Source organism: Felis catus, chromosome F2, assembly GCF_018350175.1.
Source record: "Felis catus isolate Fca126 chromosome F2, F.catus_Fca126_mat1.0, whole genome shotgun sequence".
Lineage (NCBI taxonomy): Eukaryota > Metazoa > Chordata > Mammalia > Carnivora > Felidae > Felis > Felis catus.
The window spans coordinates 5,747,674-5,764,667 of NC_058385.1; the positions used below are offsets into that span (position 1 = coordinate 5,747,674).

Genomic DNA, 16,994 nt, shown 5'->3' on the forward strand with positions numbered 1-16,994 from the left:
TGAAACACAAGAGGCGAATCTGCTATGTCTTCTTGACTGCCGTGGAAAAGAGTTGAAAGAGTCACTTGGCTGGAGAATGTCCCTTTTCGGAGGTGGGTGCTGCAGCCTCGTACACAGATCTGAGCAGGTTAACATTCCTCAACCGAAGAACGTTGTACGGTCTGAAAACGTAGACGCACTTAGTATTAATGGTTAAAAGTAACAATTTTGATGACTTTAAGGGCACGTTTATTTTTTGCAATAACGATCAACGTGGTTAATCAAACCATTCCAAATATGAAATTCCATTTACTTCGATAAGCCGCATCTCCAATTAAGATTCAGTCTAGGCAGCCTATTCACCTAAATAAGAAACACAACAGCAACGGATTGGATGGTGATTCGCTTTGTTCATTTCACATAACTTTTATTCTGGCGAACCCCAAACAGCACACAGGATTGTTGTTGTTGTTTTATTCTGAAGCCGAACTGATGTAATTGTGCATGACGGCACTTGCTTTTCTGTGGAAGGAGAGAGCAGTATGTAACAAGAGCAAAGAATAGTTTCGGATCAGACGGTCACAATTTTAAGGGCTTATCAACTTTTTCCTAGCTCTTGGTATTTTGATGCCTTGTCGTAGCTGCTCCCATCACACAAGGCAGGAAATTATTGCATTGTTGAGAGGGCATGCACACAGAGGCATTAAGCTGCAGAAACATAGGATGAACAGTGACAAAAAGGAGAGGGAGACTACAAGGCATTTTAGAAACAATCCTCCCCCAGCACAGCTCCGGAACTAGGAATTATCCTGAAAGTCTAAGAGTAAGAATAGATTCTTACCACCCATAAGAGAGATGTGGGGGAAGAAAGAAAGATATAAAGAGAAAAATCAGCAGGTTGGTATTTTGTCGTGAATTGGCAGTGACCTCAGTCATTCAAATAAAAATGCCTAAAAATAACCGGAACTGTGCAGTTAGACAGATATCAAACATCAACTTTTCCAACGCAGGTACCAACCCCTACTAGGCCAGCAGAAAAAAATTAAAGTCATTTGTCTTGCTTTGTGCTTGAAAATCAGGCAGATGGATACATGTCAGGGCAGTTTGTCAATGTTTTATACTTCTTTCCAAGACAGTTGAAAAATGTTGAGCGTTGGAGTCTACACATGAAGGAGTGCACCTGTGCTCCAGTGACTTAATTTATGGAGTCAAGAAATCCACAAAACAATGTGACAATCCTCTAAAAATGTTAGATGGGATTGTTGGGGGGGGGGGGAAGCAATGATTTACAATTCTTCTAAGTATATTTCTTCTTAGTAAACATAAAAGGAAAATGGGCTGGGATTCCAAAGGTTACATGATTATTAAGTGATCTTTTTTTTTTTTTCCAGTGAGGATAGAGTATAAAAGTGATTGATGGCTAATCTATTAATTCACAACTGTCCTTGAGTGTTCATTGGGAACTCTGGACTCTGCTGGGTGTTGAGGACACAAAGTTGCTAACACAGGTCTGGGTCCCTGCCCTCAAGAAGCTCCCCGCTCACACTGGGATTGGAAGGTAGAAACCGATACTAACTAGCAACATACACAGTTGACCCTTGAGCAGCCCCCGTTTGAACTGCGCACGTCCGCTTATACGTGGATTTGTTTCCTAATAAATAGAGAACCATATTGTAAATGTATTTTCCTTATGATTTTTCTAAGAACATTTCCTCTTCTCTAACTTAATTGTAAGAATACAACATATAATACATATTACACATAAAATAGGTATTAATTGACTGTTTATGTTAACACGTGAAATCCGCATTGCCCAGCACAGCGTTCTGTACTATGTGGCCCAAACTCCAGCTTAGAAAGCTCTCGCTTCCCTCACAGAAAGTCTCCCCAGTGCAAATGCCATGGGATTCTGATTCCCTCAAACGGTGGTGGGTCACTTCCTCCCCTCATCTCCAAGTGCGGTTGGTTCTCACCAGGTGCTCAGGAAATGTTTCTGGAAGTAATCTCTCTCTTTTGTAGGGTACAGACACTTTGTTTCCCCGACTGCTCTCTGCATTTTTATGGGGACATATACATCATATATTTTTTATGTATTTCTTCTCTCCTCCCATGGACGATAAGGGCTCTGAGAGCAGATCTATTCATTCACGCATGCAGCACAGAGGGGGAGGTGGGGGGAGAGACAGGTGGGACGCAGGTGGGAGTTGGGGATCCCGGTGGGTCAGGAGAAGTCTCTTCCGAGAAGGCGATGTCTAACAATCCGTAAAACTCATCTAGACTTGGAAGGAAGAGATGGGATTTTTTTAGAAGAGTCCACTAAACTCTAACCTCTGTGTAGATATTTAGTTCACCATAACATTCCCAACCTTGAATAGTGTAGGTACGTCAAGTGAGCGTGGAGGCAGTGCAATAACACGAGTAATGGGTTGAGTCCGTGCCAAGGAGGCGTTGTGGCCTTGACATAGTAGCGGGTGCTGGCCCCCAGAAAGGTGGCTGGAGGGCACAGCAGTCCGGGACTTGTGTGAAGGCCAGAACTGAGCAGGACGAGTCTGATGGCAGACGGAATGGTAACAACGCTGTGGTAACAGAGCAGGCCTGCAAATGGATCGTGGGTTGGAAAGGCCAGGCATTGGAAGAGACCAACACGTCTTGATAGCTGATTGGATCTAGATGGAGAGGGGTGGGGGAGTGAAGCAAACCACGATCAGTTAAGTGGTGGTTTCATCCAGTTAAGAACAGAGAAAGGAGAACGCTTCTGTGGGAACACAGGAGGAGCCTGCCTGGTGAGATACTCAGGAGATGCCTCAAAGTTGCCAACAGAGTAGATCTTACACGTTGTCCTCACAAGGAAAAGACATTTGCAACTATGTGTGGTGGTGAAGGTTGGTCATTGTGGTGATCATTTCACCGCGTATACAAATATTGAATCGTTATTTTGTACGCCTGAAACTAGTATGATGTTACATGTCCCTTATACCTCAACGCAAAAAAGAGAGAGAAACTTACCTAAGCCAGTGGCTACGATAGAGTGCGTGCTCCATAAACGATGGCTGACTTGGGTGAAATTAGAAAGGAGAAGACAGGTTTCCTTTCCCCTTTTTTCACCGATGAGTCACTTGAAACCCTTATGTGCTGGGGATGCAGGGCCAAAATGTGCCCATTAAAATAAGCGCTTTAAAGCAGCTTTTGATGGAATTAATGACGGGATTTGGGAGGCAACACCTTTAAGGTAAATGTCAGGATGTGGGCTTGAATGCTTAAATGTAGTCACTTAATGGATCAAAGATAAAAATGCTGCTTGATATATTCTCCCTGATTGCTTCAAAGCTGTTCAGAAGGTCAGTGGCTAACCAGTGGGATGCCTGTCTGATGAAGCAAGCACATTACCTTAGCTGTCCTTGTACAGGACAGGTAGATTGCCATTAAACTGACACGCTCCCAATTTCCTTCTGGAGGCCCAGAAGACAGACCCATTAACTTTATGTTTAAGAACTTGTTTCTCCCCTTTGTAACCTTCAGAGAAATGGCAGTAATTATACAGAAAAGGCGGACCCACAGACCAAACAGCCAGAAGCTATTGAACCCCGCACCCTCGAGAACCTTCAGAGGCATGGAATTTCTCGCAGGTAGACGTAAGAATTTAAATATGTTTCCGTGTGAATCATAGTCGATGCATTTTGCTAATGACGTTCGAAACCAAGATGTCAGCTCCACTTGCTTCTCTGCCAAGGTAAATTTTTAAACCATGAAATCACTTGCCAAGCCTACAACCGTGTGATCATATGTGAATACACAGAAATACATATGTTGCTGACGATTTCACCAGACTCTCAATGCTAACCTGCCCTTTAGGCATTTAGTAGTGAAATAAGGGATAGATAAAGTGAAATAAGGAGAAACGATGCACATTTGCCAGTGCATTTAGAAATCTGCACAATGTTGCAAATGTGCTTTGGATTACTTATTTGTACCACTTTTGGGTAAAGCAGATAGAAGCAAGTATTTGGGTAGAACATTTTCACGCATACGCATTTCACCATTTAATTTAGCCCTCACAAAATGATTTTTATTTCTTTTTAAGCTTTTAAGAACATGTGATTTAAAGGAAGAAGAGTAGAGCACTGTATAACCTAGAAAATGCCAGCGTAGAGGGGCCTGAGTGGCTCGGTCGGTTAAGTGTCCCATTTCGGCTCAGGTCATGATGTCCTAGTTTGTGGGTTCGAGCCCCGCGTCGGGCCCTGTGCTGACAGCTCGGAGCCTGGAGCCTGCTTTGGATTCCGTGTCTCCCTCTCTCTGCCCCTCCCCCGCTCATAGTCTGTCTCTGTCTCTAAAAAATGAATAAACCTTTAAAAAAATTTTAAAAAAATACAAAAGGAGGAGGGAACTGAGGCACGGTAGTGTTTGATCGCTTTCCCCCATGTCACATCTGGTGAGACCAGTGTTGGGACTGGCTCCCAAGTCTGCCTGTCCCCCCAAATCTATACTTTGAGCTGCACTGCTAGACGGATGTTTCTACTTTTAGCTCATTCTCTTCCAACCACGTTACTGTTTTCTTTCTACTGCGGCTGAAGAATCCGATTAAGCACTGACACACTAAAAGGAGGAAGCAGCTGTTTTCTGGATCAAAAAGTGGATTAGAGATCATAAAAGTCAGATTGTAGGAAAGAGGCAGCGACTCATCAGATTCTCTTGCTCGGTTTGTCAGTTCCTTGGGCACAGAGTTTGCTATGTTGATAACCACAAGTCACTTCGAAAAGTGACATTCGAGATAGAGGGAAGCATTCCCTCAAAGCCGCTGACAATTGGTGCTGTCATTACACGGTACATCGTGGGCCTGTACCAGAGAGTGACAAAACACTCGGAGGTTTCAAATGATCTTCCGCTCGCTTGGTTGTAGCCAAAGGGTTGAAAAGAAAAATTGCACCACTGTAGCCAGAAGGGCCTTCCTTCCTCTGCTCCCCAAGCTGGAGTCCTGCTGTTGAAGCCTTGGCATGACCAGTCGCCTGCCAGTTGCTTGTCTGAAGGATGCTGGGAGTTGATGAAGGAGGAGAAAAGAGCAGGAACAAAATCTGAGCTCCTATCCTTACTCTTTAATATTTACGTCTGAGGATATTACTTCCCTCTCCCTTCCCCCATACTCCATGTTCTAGACTTATCACAATGAAACCCAGAGGGATTTCTGGATACTTTAATTTTTTTTTTAACGTTTATTTATTTTTGACACAGAGAGAGACAGAGCATAAACAGGGGAGGGTCAGAGAGAGAGGGAGACACAGAATCTGAAACGGGCTCCAGGCTCCGAGCTGTCAGCACAGAGCCTGACGCGAGGCTCGAACTCACGGACCTCGAGATCATGATCTGAGCCGAAGTCGGCCGCTTAACCGGCTCAACCACCCAGGCGCCCCTCTGGATACTTTATAGGCTGAATTGTGTCCCCAGTCTCCGATTAATATGTCCAGTACCTTATTTTGTGACTGAATTTGGAGACAGTCTTTAAAGCGGTAATTAAGGCAAAATAAGGTCATTAGAGTGGGCCCTAATATGACTGAAGTGCTTATAAGAAGAGATTAGAACACAGACAGGTACAGAGAAAAGACTGTGTGAAGACACAGGGGAAGGATGGCCATCTGCAACCCATGATGAAAGGCCTCAGAAGAAACCAACCCTGAGGACATCTAGATATTGAACTTTTAGCTTCCAGAGCTGTGAGAAAAGAAATTTCTGCTCCTTAGGCCGCTGTCTCTGGCATTTTGTGATGGTGGCCCCAGCAGATTAACACAATATATGAAAGCTGACCATCTTCTAGACTTACAGTGAACCTCAGGGAGATTTCTGGATGCCATTTTCAAAGAGCTAAGTTATGATGTGAGTCTCCGTTCAAGATAATCCTTCTAATTGCTAAGGCAAGAAATTTTATTCTTTTTTTAAAAGTTTTTTAAAAATATATTTATTTATTTTTGAGAGATGGAGAGTGACAGAGCATGAGCAGGAGAGGGGCAGAGAGAGAGAGACACACACACAGAATCGGAAGCAGGCTCTAGGCTCTGAGCTGTCAGCACAGAGCCTAACATGGGGCTAGAGCTCACAAACTGTGAGATCATGACCTGAGCTGAAGTTAGACACTTAACCACCTGAGCCACACAGGTGCCCTGAATAATTTTATGCTTTAAGGAATGGTAGCCATATTCTATCCTGGGTGGTCAAGGCCCAACTGGAAGAAGGCATTCACTTTTGGGTACCACACGTTAAGGGAGATACAGTCAAGGGCGCTTATTAAAAATGGCAGTTATCTCAATAGTGAAAGAGGCAAAGTCCATGTTTATTCTTCCAAATTTGAGATGTTTGCTCTGGAAAGGAAATGACTCATGAGGTGGGGATTTGCCTTCTTTAAGCATTTAAGTACTTAAAATATTTGCTTCTATTATTAGACACTTCAAAAAAAAAAAAAGAAAATAAATAAAAAGTAAAGTCCCCCATGTTTATAGCAGCACTATCGACAATAGCCAAAGTATGGAAAGAGCCCAAATGTCCATCGATGGATGAATGGATAAAGAAGATGTGGTATATATACACAATGGAGTATTACTCGGCAATCAAAAAGAATGAAATCTTGCCATTTGCAACTACATGGATAGAACTGGAGGGTATTATGCTAAGTGAAATTGGTCAGTCAGAGAAAGACAAAAATCATATGACTTCACTCAGAGGAGGACTTTAAGAGGCAAAACACATGAACATAAGGGAAGGGAAACAAAAATAACCTAAAAACAGGGAGGGGGACAGAACGGAAGAGACTCTTAAATATGGAGAACAAACAGAGGGTTACTGGAGGGGTTGTGGCAGGGGGGATGGGCTCAACGGGGAAGGGGCACCAAGGAATCTACTCCTGAAATCATTGTGGCACTAGATGCTAACTGACTTGGATGTAAATTTTAAAAAATAAAAAATACAATTAAAAAAAAGTATTTGCTTCTACAACTGCAAAATAGTGAACAACAGATGATGCAGAAGGATTTTCATGTAATATAAGAAAAATGTATGGAGCCAGCCATTTCCAAAGATGAAGTGAGCTGATAGGGAAGGAGTGAGTTCTTTATCACAGTTGGTGGCCAGACAGAGGAGAGTTGACCACCAGTGGGAGACGTTGGTGGATGTATCCATCAGGAAAAAAACCAGTTTCAGTCAGTAGCATGTCAACACGGGAAATTAAAGGCCTGTGGGTAAGGTGCCGGAGTTGCAACGCAGGAAGATTAGAAGGTCAAAGATGAGAGTTTGGCTAATTGGCTAATTAAGCTACTCAAAGATTAGAAACTCCAGGGCTACCACACGAAGGACCTGAGGGCCACATGGGAAAATGGCAGCAGGATGGATGGCCGCCATTTTCATCACAGGAGAGCTTTGAGTCTGTGAAGTGACTTAATATCGCGGCCCCTGTCTGGTCAAATCTAAACTCAGTAGTTGCTCTCCTTACATCTTGGAGAGAGAGAAGGAAAGTCTAACCTCCATGACCCAGGCACACGTGCTTGACGAAGAGGCTTGGGCAGCCCCGGCCTAGCACACCCTGGTACAGAGCACCGGCAGACCCCTGACTGTCCTTCTCAAGTTTCAATTATTTAGTCATTCATGCCTTCACTCACTCACTCACTCATTTAGCAAAGTGCAGACCCTGGAGGAAATTGCCTTTGTCTGAATCGGGTACTTACCACCTTTCTGACTTTGGGCTGTGTGTCAGGGGTCCCGATGTTGGCTTTCTTCCAGACTGTCCATGTGAGTCTTCCAGGGACACAGCAGAAGCCTCTGCCTGCACATGTCTCTGCTCTGGATCTTCCGGTTCCCTTCTCTTCTCTGATGCTTCCGGTTCCCGACTTGTCCAGAGGCCACTCCTTCAGGAGACCCAAGCTTCTCGCTGTCGGATTTCTGCTTTACAGCTTGCCCTCGGGGACAACGGCAAAGAGCTCAAGCTTGGTGATTTTCCATAACGTGTCCTGGAATCCTTTGCAGGGCTACGTGGTGGTGCTGCAGCTGGGCAGTGGGGTCCCTCTCTCCTCCCCCCGGTTTGCCTCTAGTTCTCCTAGGTCACTGTTTGGGTAGGTAAAGGGCAGGTCAAAAAGTCTGCTGTCTAAGAAGATACTAAGCCAGCGAGTGAGATGGGAATTCTCCTTCGGAAGGAGCACCTCCAAACTCTGCAACGATTTTCTTGAAGTCTTCCTCAAGAACCCTCTCACCTCCTGCTGGGCCAAAGATAGTAAGTAGGCCTTTATTCCATCCCTTCCCGCTCCTGGGGGTGGTGGCGTTGGCGGGATAGCTATGGGAAGGCAGATTCTACCTCCCCTGGCAACAGTGTCTGAATGCTTTCTAGTTTAGAATATGAGGTCATAGTGCCTCTTTGTTTCCTATATTTGGGCCCCAGGATAACAAAAGTCCTACTTAACATCTTGTCACATTTTCTCTGACCCCTTCCTCTCTACATCCCGGAATAACCTATGGTTTCTCGCCAGGTCCATCGACTTCAAGTATGAGAACAGAAGGATCATAACGATGTAAATCCTTTGGGCAATCCATCAAGACCGTGCGGGGGACCAAGAGGGTATACAGCTGGTGCCCCTGTGGCCGTGGCAGCGTGCCTCTCTTTGGTTTCTTGCACATGCCCTTGCCTTGTTCTTTAATATTATTATTATTACTCAAGTATAGTTCACATGCAGTGTTATGCTTAGTTTCAGTTGTATCATGTAGTGATTCAACAAGTGCATACGTTTCTCAGTGCTGCTCATCAAGACAAGTGTATTCTTAATCTCCTTTATGTCACCATCCTGCCACCCACCTCCTCTCTGGCAGCCAGCCACCAGTGTGTTCTCTGTATTTAAGAGTCTGGGGTGTTTTGTTTTGTTTCTCTCTTTTTTTCTTTGTTTGTTCATTTGTTTTGTTTCTTAAATGCCACGTATTAGTGAAATCATATGGTATTTGTCTTTCTCTGACACACTTATTTCGCTTAGCATAATACCCTCCAGATCATCCATATCGCTGCAAATGGCAAGATATGGCAAGATTTCATTCTTCCTTATGGCTGAGTAGTACTCAGTTGTATATGTGTGTGTGTGTGTGTATATATATATATATATATATATATATCCTTCACACCACATCTTCTTTGTCCATTCATCTGTGGATGGACACTTGTGTTGCTTCTGTATGCTGACCATTATAAATGGTTCTGCAACAAACAGGGATGCATATATCTTTTCAATATGAGCCACCCTTTTAAGATATATCTGCTGGCAATAAATTCTCTTAGTTTTGCTCCATTTGAGAATGTCTCAGTTTCTCCTTCATTCCTTGAGGATGTTTCCCCTGCATACAGGATGTAGATTGGCCATTCTTTTCCTTCAGGGCTTTGGAAATGACATAGTGATGTTCCATCTTCCATGCCGAGTAATCCTGCACCGCTTCTGGGCCCCATGTGTGCGGTGTTCTCAGACTTAGGGACTGGGTCCCCATCGGGAGACAGCCTTAGCTAGGGTTAGGTTTTGGTCCAGGGACGTCTGCAGGGCTGAAGCGACACCAGTCCCGTGCTCTCCCTGAAGGGCTGAAGTGAGTTGTTAGAGTTGCTTTCTATTAGCCACTTCCGTCTGGCCTCCATGACCTCTGAGGAATTCATGGTCATTCACGTTATTTTTCCCCTGCACTAAGGGGTCCTTTTCTCTCTTGCTGCTTTAGAGAGTTTCATTTTTGTCTTTAGTTTCAGAAGCTTAATCATGATGCCTCTTGACACAGTTTTCTTTGGATTTGTCCTTTTTGGAGTTCACGCAGCCTCTTGACTGTAGATTTATGTCTTTGTTGAATGATTGAGGACTTTTTCAGCCCCACCCTTTTTCTTCTCTCCTTCTGAGATAAGAGGACAGTTGTTCGTTCAGCCCGTTTTCCTTCTTTTGTTCTGATTAGAATAGTTCCTATTTTTTCGCTTTTCAGTGCACCGATGCCTTCCTCTGCCCCCTCCTTTCTGTCATTGAGCCCTCAACTAAGCTTTTCATTCCAGCTACTGTACTTATATCAGTTCCGAAAGTCCCACTTGGTCCTTTGTCTTTGCTGAGGCTTTCTGTTTTTCAGTTGTTTCAAGTGTTCTGCGATTGGTCACTGAGCTGTTTTTAACATTGCTGCTTTTATCTTTGTAAGATAATTCTAATATCTCTGCCTTTTTGGCGTTGGCTTTCATTTATTGTCTTTCATTGTTTCAGTTTGAGATTTTCTTGGTTCTTGGTATGAAAGTAATTTTCTATTGAAAGCTTGACTTTTTTTTTTTTTTCTTCCTATTACGTAATGAGTCTCTGGATATTATTTAAATCCTGCCAGGTGGAGGTGGAAGTCTGTTGCCCCACTTGGCCTCCATTGACACCAAAGCGGGTAGGGGGTCTCCTGGTTACCGCTGAGTGGGGTAGGAGTTGTGTTTGCCTATGTGGTCTCCACTGACGTCCCCAGAGAAGGTGGCCTATTACCTCTGGGTGATGGTAAAAATCTTGACTCCTCACTAGGCCTCCTCTGGCGCTATCCCAGGGAAGAGGGAGGTGCTTTGCTATTGCTGGGTGGAGGTGAAGGCCAAGCCTCCCCATGTGATGTCTGGTGACCATTACCAAGAGGCTGTCACGAAAGCCCTGGTTTCTATACCCCGTTTGCTCTTTCTACTGAGGCACGTTCATCCGTTGTGAAATTTTACGATGTGTAAGAAGTCATAGCTTTCGTTTGCTCTTTCTCTAAGACTAAGTTTTCGTGGGATTCTGATCCTCAAAATGTACCCCCCCTCCATCTTATACTATTTTGGGTAAAGAAGCAGTTGGCTCTCTCAACTCTTTCCCCTTCCTTTCTGCTCGTAAACTCGTTGTTTCTGAGCTTCTGTTTCTCATGTAATATTGTGCCATATCTAGTCAAAGCACTTTATCCGTACTACTAAAATGGTTTCCAATGTCTTCCCTAGAAGTGCAAGTTCCTTCTATACACAATCCACCCCTAAAGTTTCTCAGTTTCACCAGAACTTTTCACTACGTGATAGGGCCTCCGGCCTTCTGACTGCTAAGCCTTTGCCATACCCCCTTGGGACGCTTGTGAGAGCAACTTTCAGCTCTTGCCACCAATATTTTTATCGCTGAGGCTATAGTTGGTTATGCTGTAATACAAGCACCCTGAAATTCAGTGGCTTAACACAGCCGAGGTTTCCTTCCTTACAATCTGCTTTGAGTTTCTTTTGGTGGCTTTAAGGCCGTGGACCTCCACACATCGGGTCAGCTTTCAAGATCTTTTGATGTGTGGCATCTCTACCTCACGATGAATATTCTTCCATGGCCAGCACTGCAGGAGAACAGAGGGCACAGAGGGCTCTGCCCCCACTCCTTAGTGCTACAGCCCAATATGTGTAGATACGCATGGTTTTACTTTCAAATGGATCATCTGACAGAACTATTGCTCACCCACATAGACGCCAGGGGCCTGGGAAGCACACTTTCTCCCCATCCAAGCGGGGGGGGGGGGGGGAGAGAACTAGATGCAGTGGGCATTGAGGAGAGCAAGCAGGGGGTGGTGACCATGGTAGTGCCTGCCCCTGACAGGAGTTCTGCTGAACTCGATTGTGAATCCAAAGCTAAACAAAACTTTCATCTTCAGTAACTGGGGTCTTTCGCTCCACAATTTAAACTAGCAATACAGAGCAAGTGAGGACAATTTGAAATGTCTTTGAGTCTCGAACTATGCGAGACCACTCAAGGTTGATCACCACAGCACATGAAAGTCTTAAAGGTGCCTTTGTGCGGCAACCGCATGCCGCGTAAGGACCGTAATATCTGAATCTCTGAGCATTCTGAAAGGGCTGTCGTGGGGACAGATCTTACTAGATCTTACTTTATTATTGTCATCTTTTTTTTTTCCTCACTATTCCATGCCTTCTCTTCAGATCAGGAAGCTTTAAAAAAAGTTTACAGTTTGATAATCTTTCCAAACCGTGTACATTTGATGGTAGGAATCAGTGATGTGAATACTCCAGAAATCATAGTTTTAGCATTGGAATGCATGATTCTTTTCCCGGCAGCATTTTAGGGTACATGGCTTCTTTTATTTAAGTTGATATAACATATTTCATGGGACCATTAGCGTTAGAAGAAATAGAAAAGACATTTCGTCTCACGTCACATACATTGCCATTCCTACAGCATACGCTAATTGAACACAGAAAAGTGTGGCTGGTACTTTAGAGAAACTGCCCAAGAAAGTAAAATCGACCACTGATCATCCGTGATTGTTCACACCTTAGAGAAGATGATGCTGTCGGTCCTTCTATGACGATGTGACTGATGACCAACGAAAGAGTATCGTGCGACAGTGTTGGCTGGAGGTAACCAGTAGTGGGGATAGATGGCCACTTTAATCTGTACTCTCTTATTTTATTAGTTATAGTCTACCTAACTCCCAAATTATTTGAGGTGGGGGAACTTCCGCTTCTGACCATTGACACAGTATGTGACTAGCCCTCTTGCTAGAAGTATCTATAAAACTGGACACCTATTTTCAAGGCTTTGGACAACGGAAATACACGGCTAATCGGACACAAGGGAAACACATGAGGGGAACCCCCCCCCCATCATCATTTCCTCCAGGACTCTGCGAGGGGCAGCGTACCCATAACATGAGAGGCCAAGGGGAGCTCAGTAGTCTGCCAGGGCTGGGCAGCAGCCCCTCTGAGGCAGGGGAACAGGGTCAACAAACAGGTGCTACCCAGGGACCTTGCGCTGGTGTTGTCTCTAACAGATTTTCTCCAAAAATCACCTCCAAGATTTTGTGTTTTTTCTTAGGCACTTTAAATCTGTGAGACCTTAAATCAACATGGCTGTATTTCAGAGTTTTAGGTTTTTCTCTCCCTCGGCCTGCTGAGTAATGCTTTAATTACACGTATTAGTCACATCCCTGAAATTGTTTATCAGACACTAGGTGTCCATTCAGTTTCCAAATAAAAGGTCACCTTTCCTGGGCGATACCCTCCCTGGACACAATTTTATAAGCATAAGTTGTTGCCGTTAAAATATGCTAAGATACCAAACTACTGATAAAAGTAAAGAATAAATGCTCCTTTCTTAAAAAATATAATCTATTGACAAATTGGTTTCCATACAACACCCAGTGCTCATGCCAACAAGTGCCCTCCTCGAAGCCCATCACCCACTATATAAAAAATAAAAGTTTTATTTTAAAAATGGCATTTAAAAAGTATTTCTCTACTCTTCTATCAGATGTTCATATTTATCAGAACTTACCCACCTATTTTTTCTCTTTATTCATTTATCGTTCTTATTTTTACAAGTTGCCACTCCTTTACTTCATGCTTATTTATTCTTTCTACTGCTTTTGTGTTAGTTTTTTCCCAAAAACTACAGAAATGAAGCCATTTTGCCCTCTTAGCTGACTGTCAGAATCATTTGCGAGGCTTATAAAAATACAGATTCTTGGGATCTCTCAGGTCCGGTGAAACAGAATCCTCATGGAGAATTCTCAAAATATATTTTATTTTATTTTATTTTATTTTATTTTTTATTTTTTAAAAATTTTTAATGTTTGTTTATTTTTGAAAGAGAGAGAGACACAGAGTGCAAGCAGGGGAGGGGCAGAGAGAGAGGGAGACACAGAATCTGAAGGAGGCTCCAGGCTCTGAGCTGTCAGCACAGAGCCCGATGCGGGGCTCAAACTCACGACCCGTGAGAACATGACCTGAGCCAAAGTCGGATGCTCAACCGACTGAGCCACCCAGGCGCCCCTCAAAATATATTTTAAATAATCCCATAGCTGAATGATATCATCCATCAAGTGTGGAAAGCTGATACAAGTCAAAGTTGGTCTTTGGGAATTATTGGTTAAACATCTGCAAAGTTTCCTTTACCTTCTGCAATCATCATCAAGCTCGGCATGTGGATCTGGGAGCCATGGTATGATCTAATGATAACATAATGTATCTATCTATCTATCAGATTAATTTGATGAAACATGTTATAAACATCTACATTTATTTGCTTTATTACCTGAATGTTTGCTTCCTGGAAAGTTATAACAAAACAGCCTTTTATGAGAGAATCCGTATTATTTTCTTATTTATGATATAACCTAATAGCATCTGACCATAATCTTCAACTTTGGCACTTGCCCTTAGAGAAGAAAGATCTGTGCTATACATTGAATATTTTTGTCCCTCCAAAATCTGTATGTTGACCTAATCCCCAAAATGATGGTGTTTGGAGGTGGGGACTTTGGGAGGTGATTTGGGAGATGATTAGGATGGGGTTAGTGCCCTTATTGAACAACTCCTAGCCTTGTTCTAAGCTGTTATGGTTACGAGAGTAAACGAAAGAGGTAGAAGGCCCTGCCTTCAGAGAGCTCACGCCACCAGTGTTTCCATTTCTTACCTACTGAACTGTGTAACTACTGAACTGTGTAAGCCCATTTTGGATGAGAAGCTCATTTAATCGGTTTGCCTTAGAACAAGTTTATATTTTCTTTAGGTGACAAGAATAAGTATAATCTAAAAAATAATTGCAGTGGAAATAAATCCAGAGAAATTTGGCTTCCATCTCACGAAACCATTTAAGTAGATTTAAATTATTTACCTGACAATGTGGATTACGTAACACCCAATGGGTAATAAAGAAGTAAGACAAAAATCTCTGCTCACAAATGCCTTCAGAGATTTTGCTAAGAAAATTCGGGCAAAAACCTTAATTTCTTCCTCCTGTAATAGGGTATATGAAATCAGATGTTTTCATCAAAATTTTAATAAGGCAAATCTTAAGCATCAAATTACTAGCTCTATTCATACTCATCCTATTTCTTCCCTGAATTTTCATTGACTCTATACTTGACAAACATTAAAAGTTATGTTGACTAAAAGTTAAAGTAAGAAATCTTAGATGTTGCAATCGTTCTCCAAATCATAGAAGCTATAGAAACTTCTAGATCCAAATTAGGATCTAGTTAAATTTGTCTTTAAAAAATGTGGATGTCAAAATAACCATTTTCTTTGTGAACCATGAAGGCAGAACCTTGTGTAGGCTTCTGGAGCAACTATATGGATGCATCAGAAAGCAAAGGGTGTGCCTGGGTGGCTCAGGCGGTTAAGCATCTGACTGCGGCTCAGGTCATGATCTCTCGGTTTGCGAGTTCGAGCCTTGCGTTGGGCTCTGTGCTGACAGCTCGGAGCCTGAAGCCTGATTCAGATTCTGGGTCTCCCTCTCTCTCTGCCCCTCTCCTGCTCACCCTCTGTCTCTCTCTCTCTCTCTCTCTCTCAAAAATAAACATTAAATTTTTTTTTTTTAAAAAAGAGAGAAGGCAGAAGAGAAGCTTTGTTTGAAAACCTTTGCAGTTGCCCTATCAGGTTTAAAGAATACTGTGTAGAATTGGAATTACTTCCTCAGAGAGTTATCCACCTACATTTAAAGAGCTACCATTTCCAAAGCTTTTCATAAGAATCCCCATAATATGTGCCTATGGGAATTTTAGTGTGTAGACAGAATTAAATATATATAATATTTATAAATATATACTATAAATGTATTTGATATTGTTATAGGTGCCTTGTATTGTACTGCAACTTTTTGTACAACTTGGAAATGAGAGAAAGCATACATTACAAAAAATAGTATTTGCTACTAGTGAGATAAAATGGCAATTTAATGAGAAAATAGATGTGGTTAATTTCACCTCATTGAAGTTTTAATAGTAGATTGCAGGCAGGAAACAGTTGGATTTTATTCTGTCATGTTCTTTATATGTATTCTAATTGGTATACAATAATAAAGAGAACCGTAATACCGGGTGTAATAGCTTTCTCATAATTGCTGAGGGCTTTTTATACAATTAAATTCACATCTATTGAGTACTTAGCACAGACAATGCACAAAGTGATAGGCAAAGTAACCCTTTTCTTGGAAGCGTTTCACCACTAGGGTTTCAGACCTGTCCTCATTTTAGGCTGATTAGGAGCCTGTGTACGTGGACTTGGTTAATTTGTGCAACAGAAGTAGGTGATGGGGAAAGGGCAAAAGATTTCTTAGTGCATGACACAAATCATTTCAAATCTTCCATAATGTTAATGCTTTTTTTGTGTGTGGAAAGATTCCTATAGGCGAATATGATGATTTATGAACTAAACTCTCCTTTTAAATTCAGTCTTCACTGTAAATATGCTGAACTGAATATATCCTAAAATTTTCAGAAGAATATATAGTTTAGAGTCTCATATCAATAATCAGGTAATATGCATACTTTGTCTAGTTGATAATCTTTTCTATGGTACTATCTAAGCATGCAATATAAATATAAATATATATAAATATAAAATATAAATATTTATATATAAATATATATTTATATTTTATAAATATTTATATATATAAATATAAAAATATATATAAATATAAAATGTGATTCATAGATAGTTTACAATTCCTTCATTATGTGACAGTTGTTTTTTTTAATATAAAAGAATTAAATAAACATAAATTCTTTACTACTCAGGAAGAGCCCGAAGAACACGGAATCTGGGCTTAACAAATTGAAAATGTAAAAGTGAAAAAGAAAAGGTGCAAAGTTAAAAATTGTAAAGAGCATAAACATTGTTTATTTCATTGTAGTAGCCCCTAATTTCCTACTGATGGCTATTATTTTATGCCTGGTCCATATAATATACAAAATATTATGACTTACGTAATCTAGGGAGAAAAATATAATTGCTTAGATAATGGGACTGTAGAATAACTTTTTGTTTATCACCTTTTTTAGTATAAGGATCGAATAAATTTATTATTGTGGCATTCAACAGTAGAATAGAAACTGGTAGAAAGATGTAGAAGAGAGGACGTAACATGCCTGAACCCTCTTTCAGCCCAAGCTAGTTTACAACATTAACATTTCTGAACCAAAGCTAGTTTACAACACTAATTTTAAAATAAGGATTCTAGTTATTTTTTCCTTTAATAGAAATAGAAAGACTGGCT

At 41.8% G+C, this 16,994-nt stretch overlaps 1 long non-coding RNA gene across 1 annotated transcript; it reads right to left on the minus strand.

Moving 5' to 3' along the window:
• Window positions 1-369: 369 nt before the first annotated feature.
• On the minus strand, window positions 370-8,324 carry LOC109495969. Its single transcript, XR_002151697.3, has 2 exons — window positions 7,683-8,324; window positions 370-501 (listed from the first exon to the last, which is right to left on the minus strand). It is a non-coding gene; the product is annotated as an uncharacterized LOC109495969 (long non-coding RNA).
• Window positions 8,325-16,994: the final 8,670 nt, after the last annotated feature.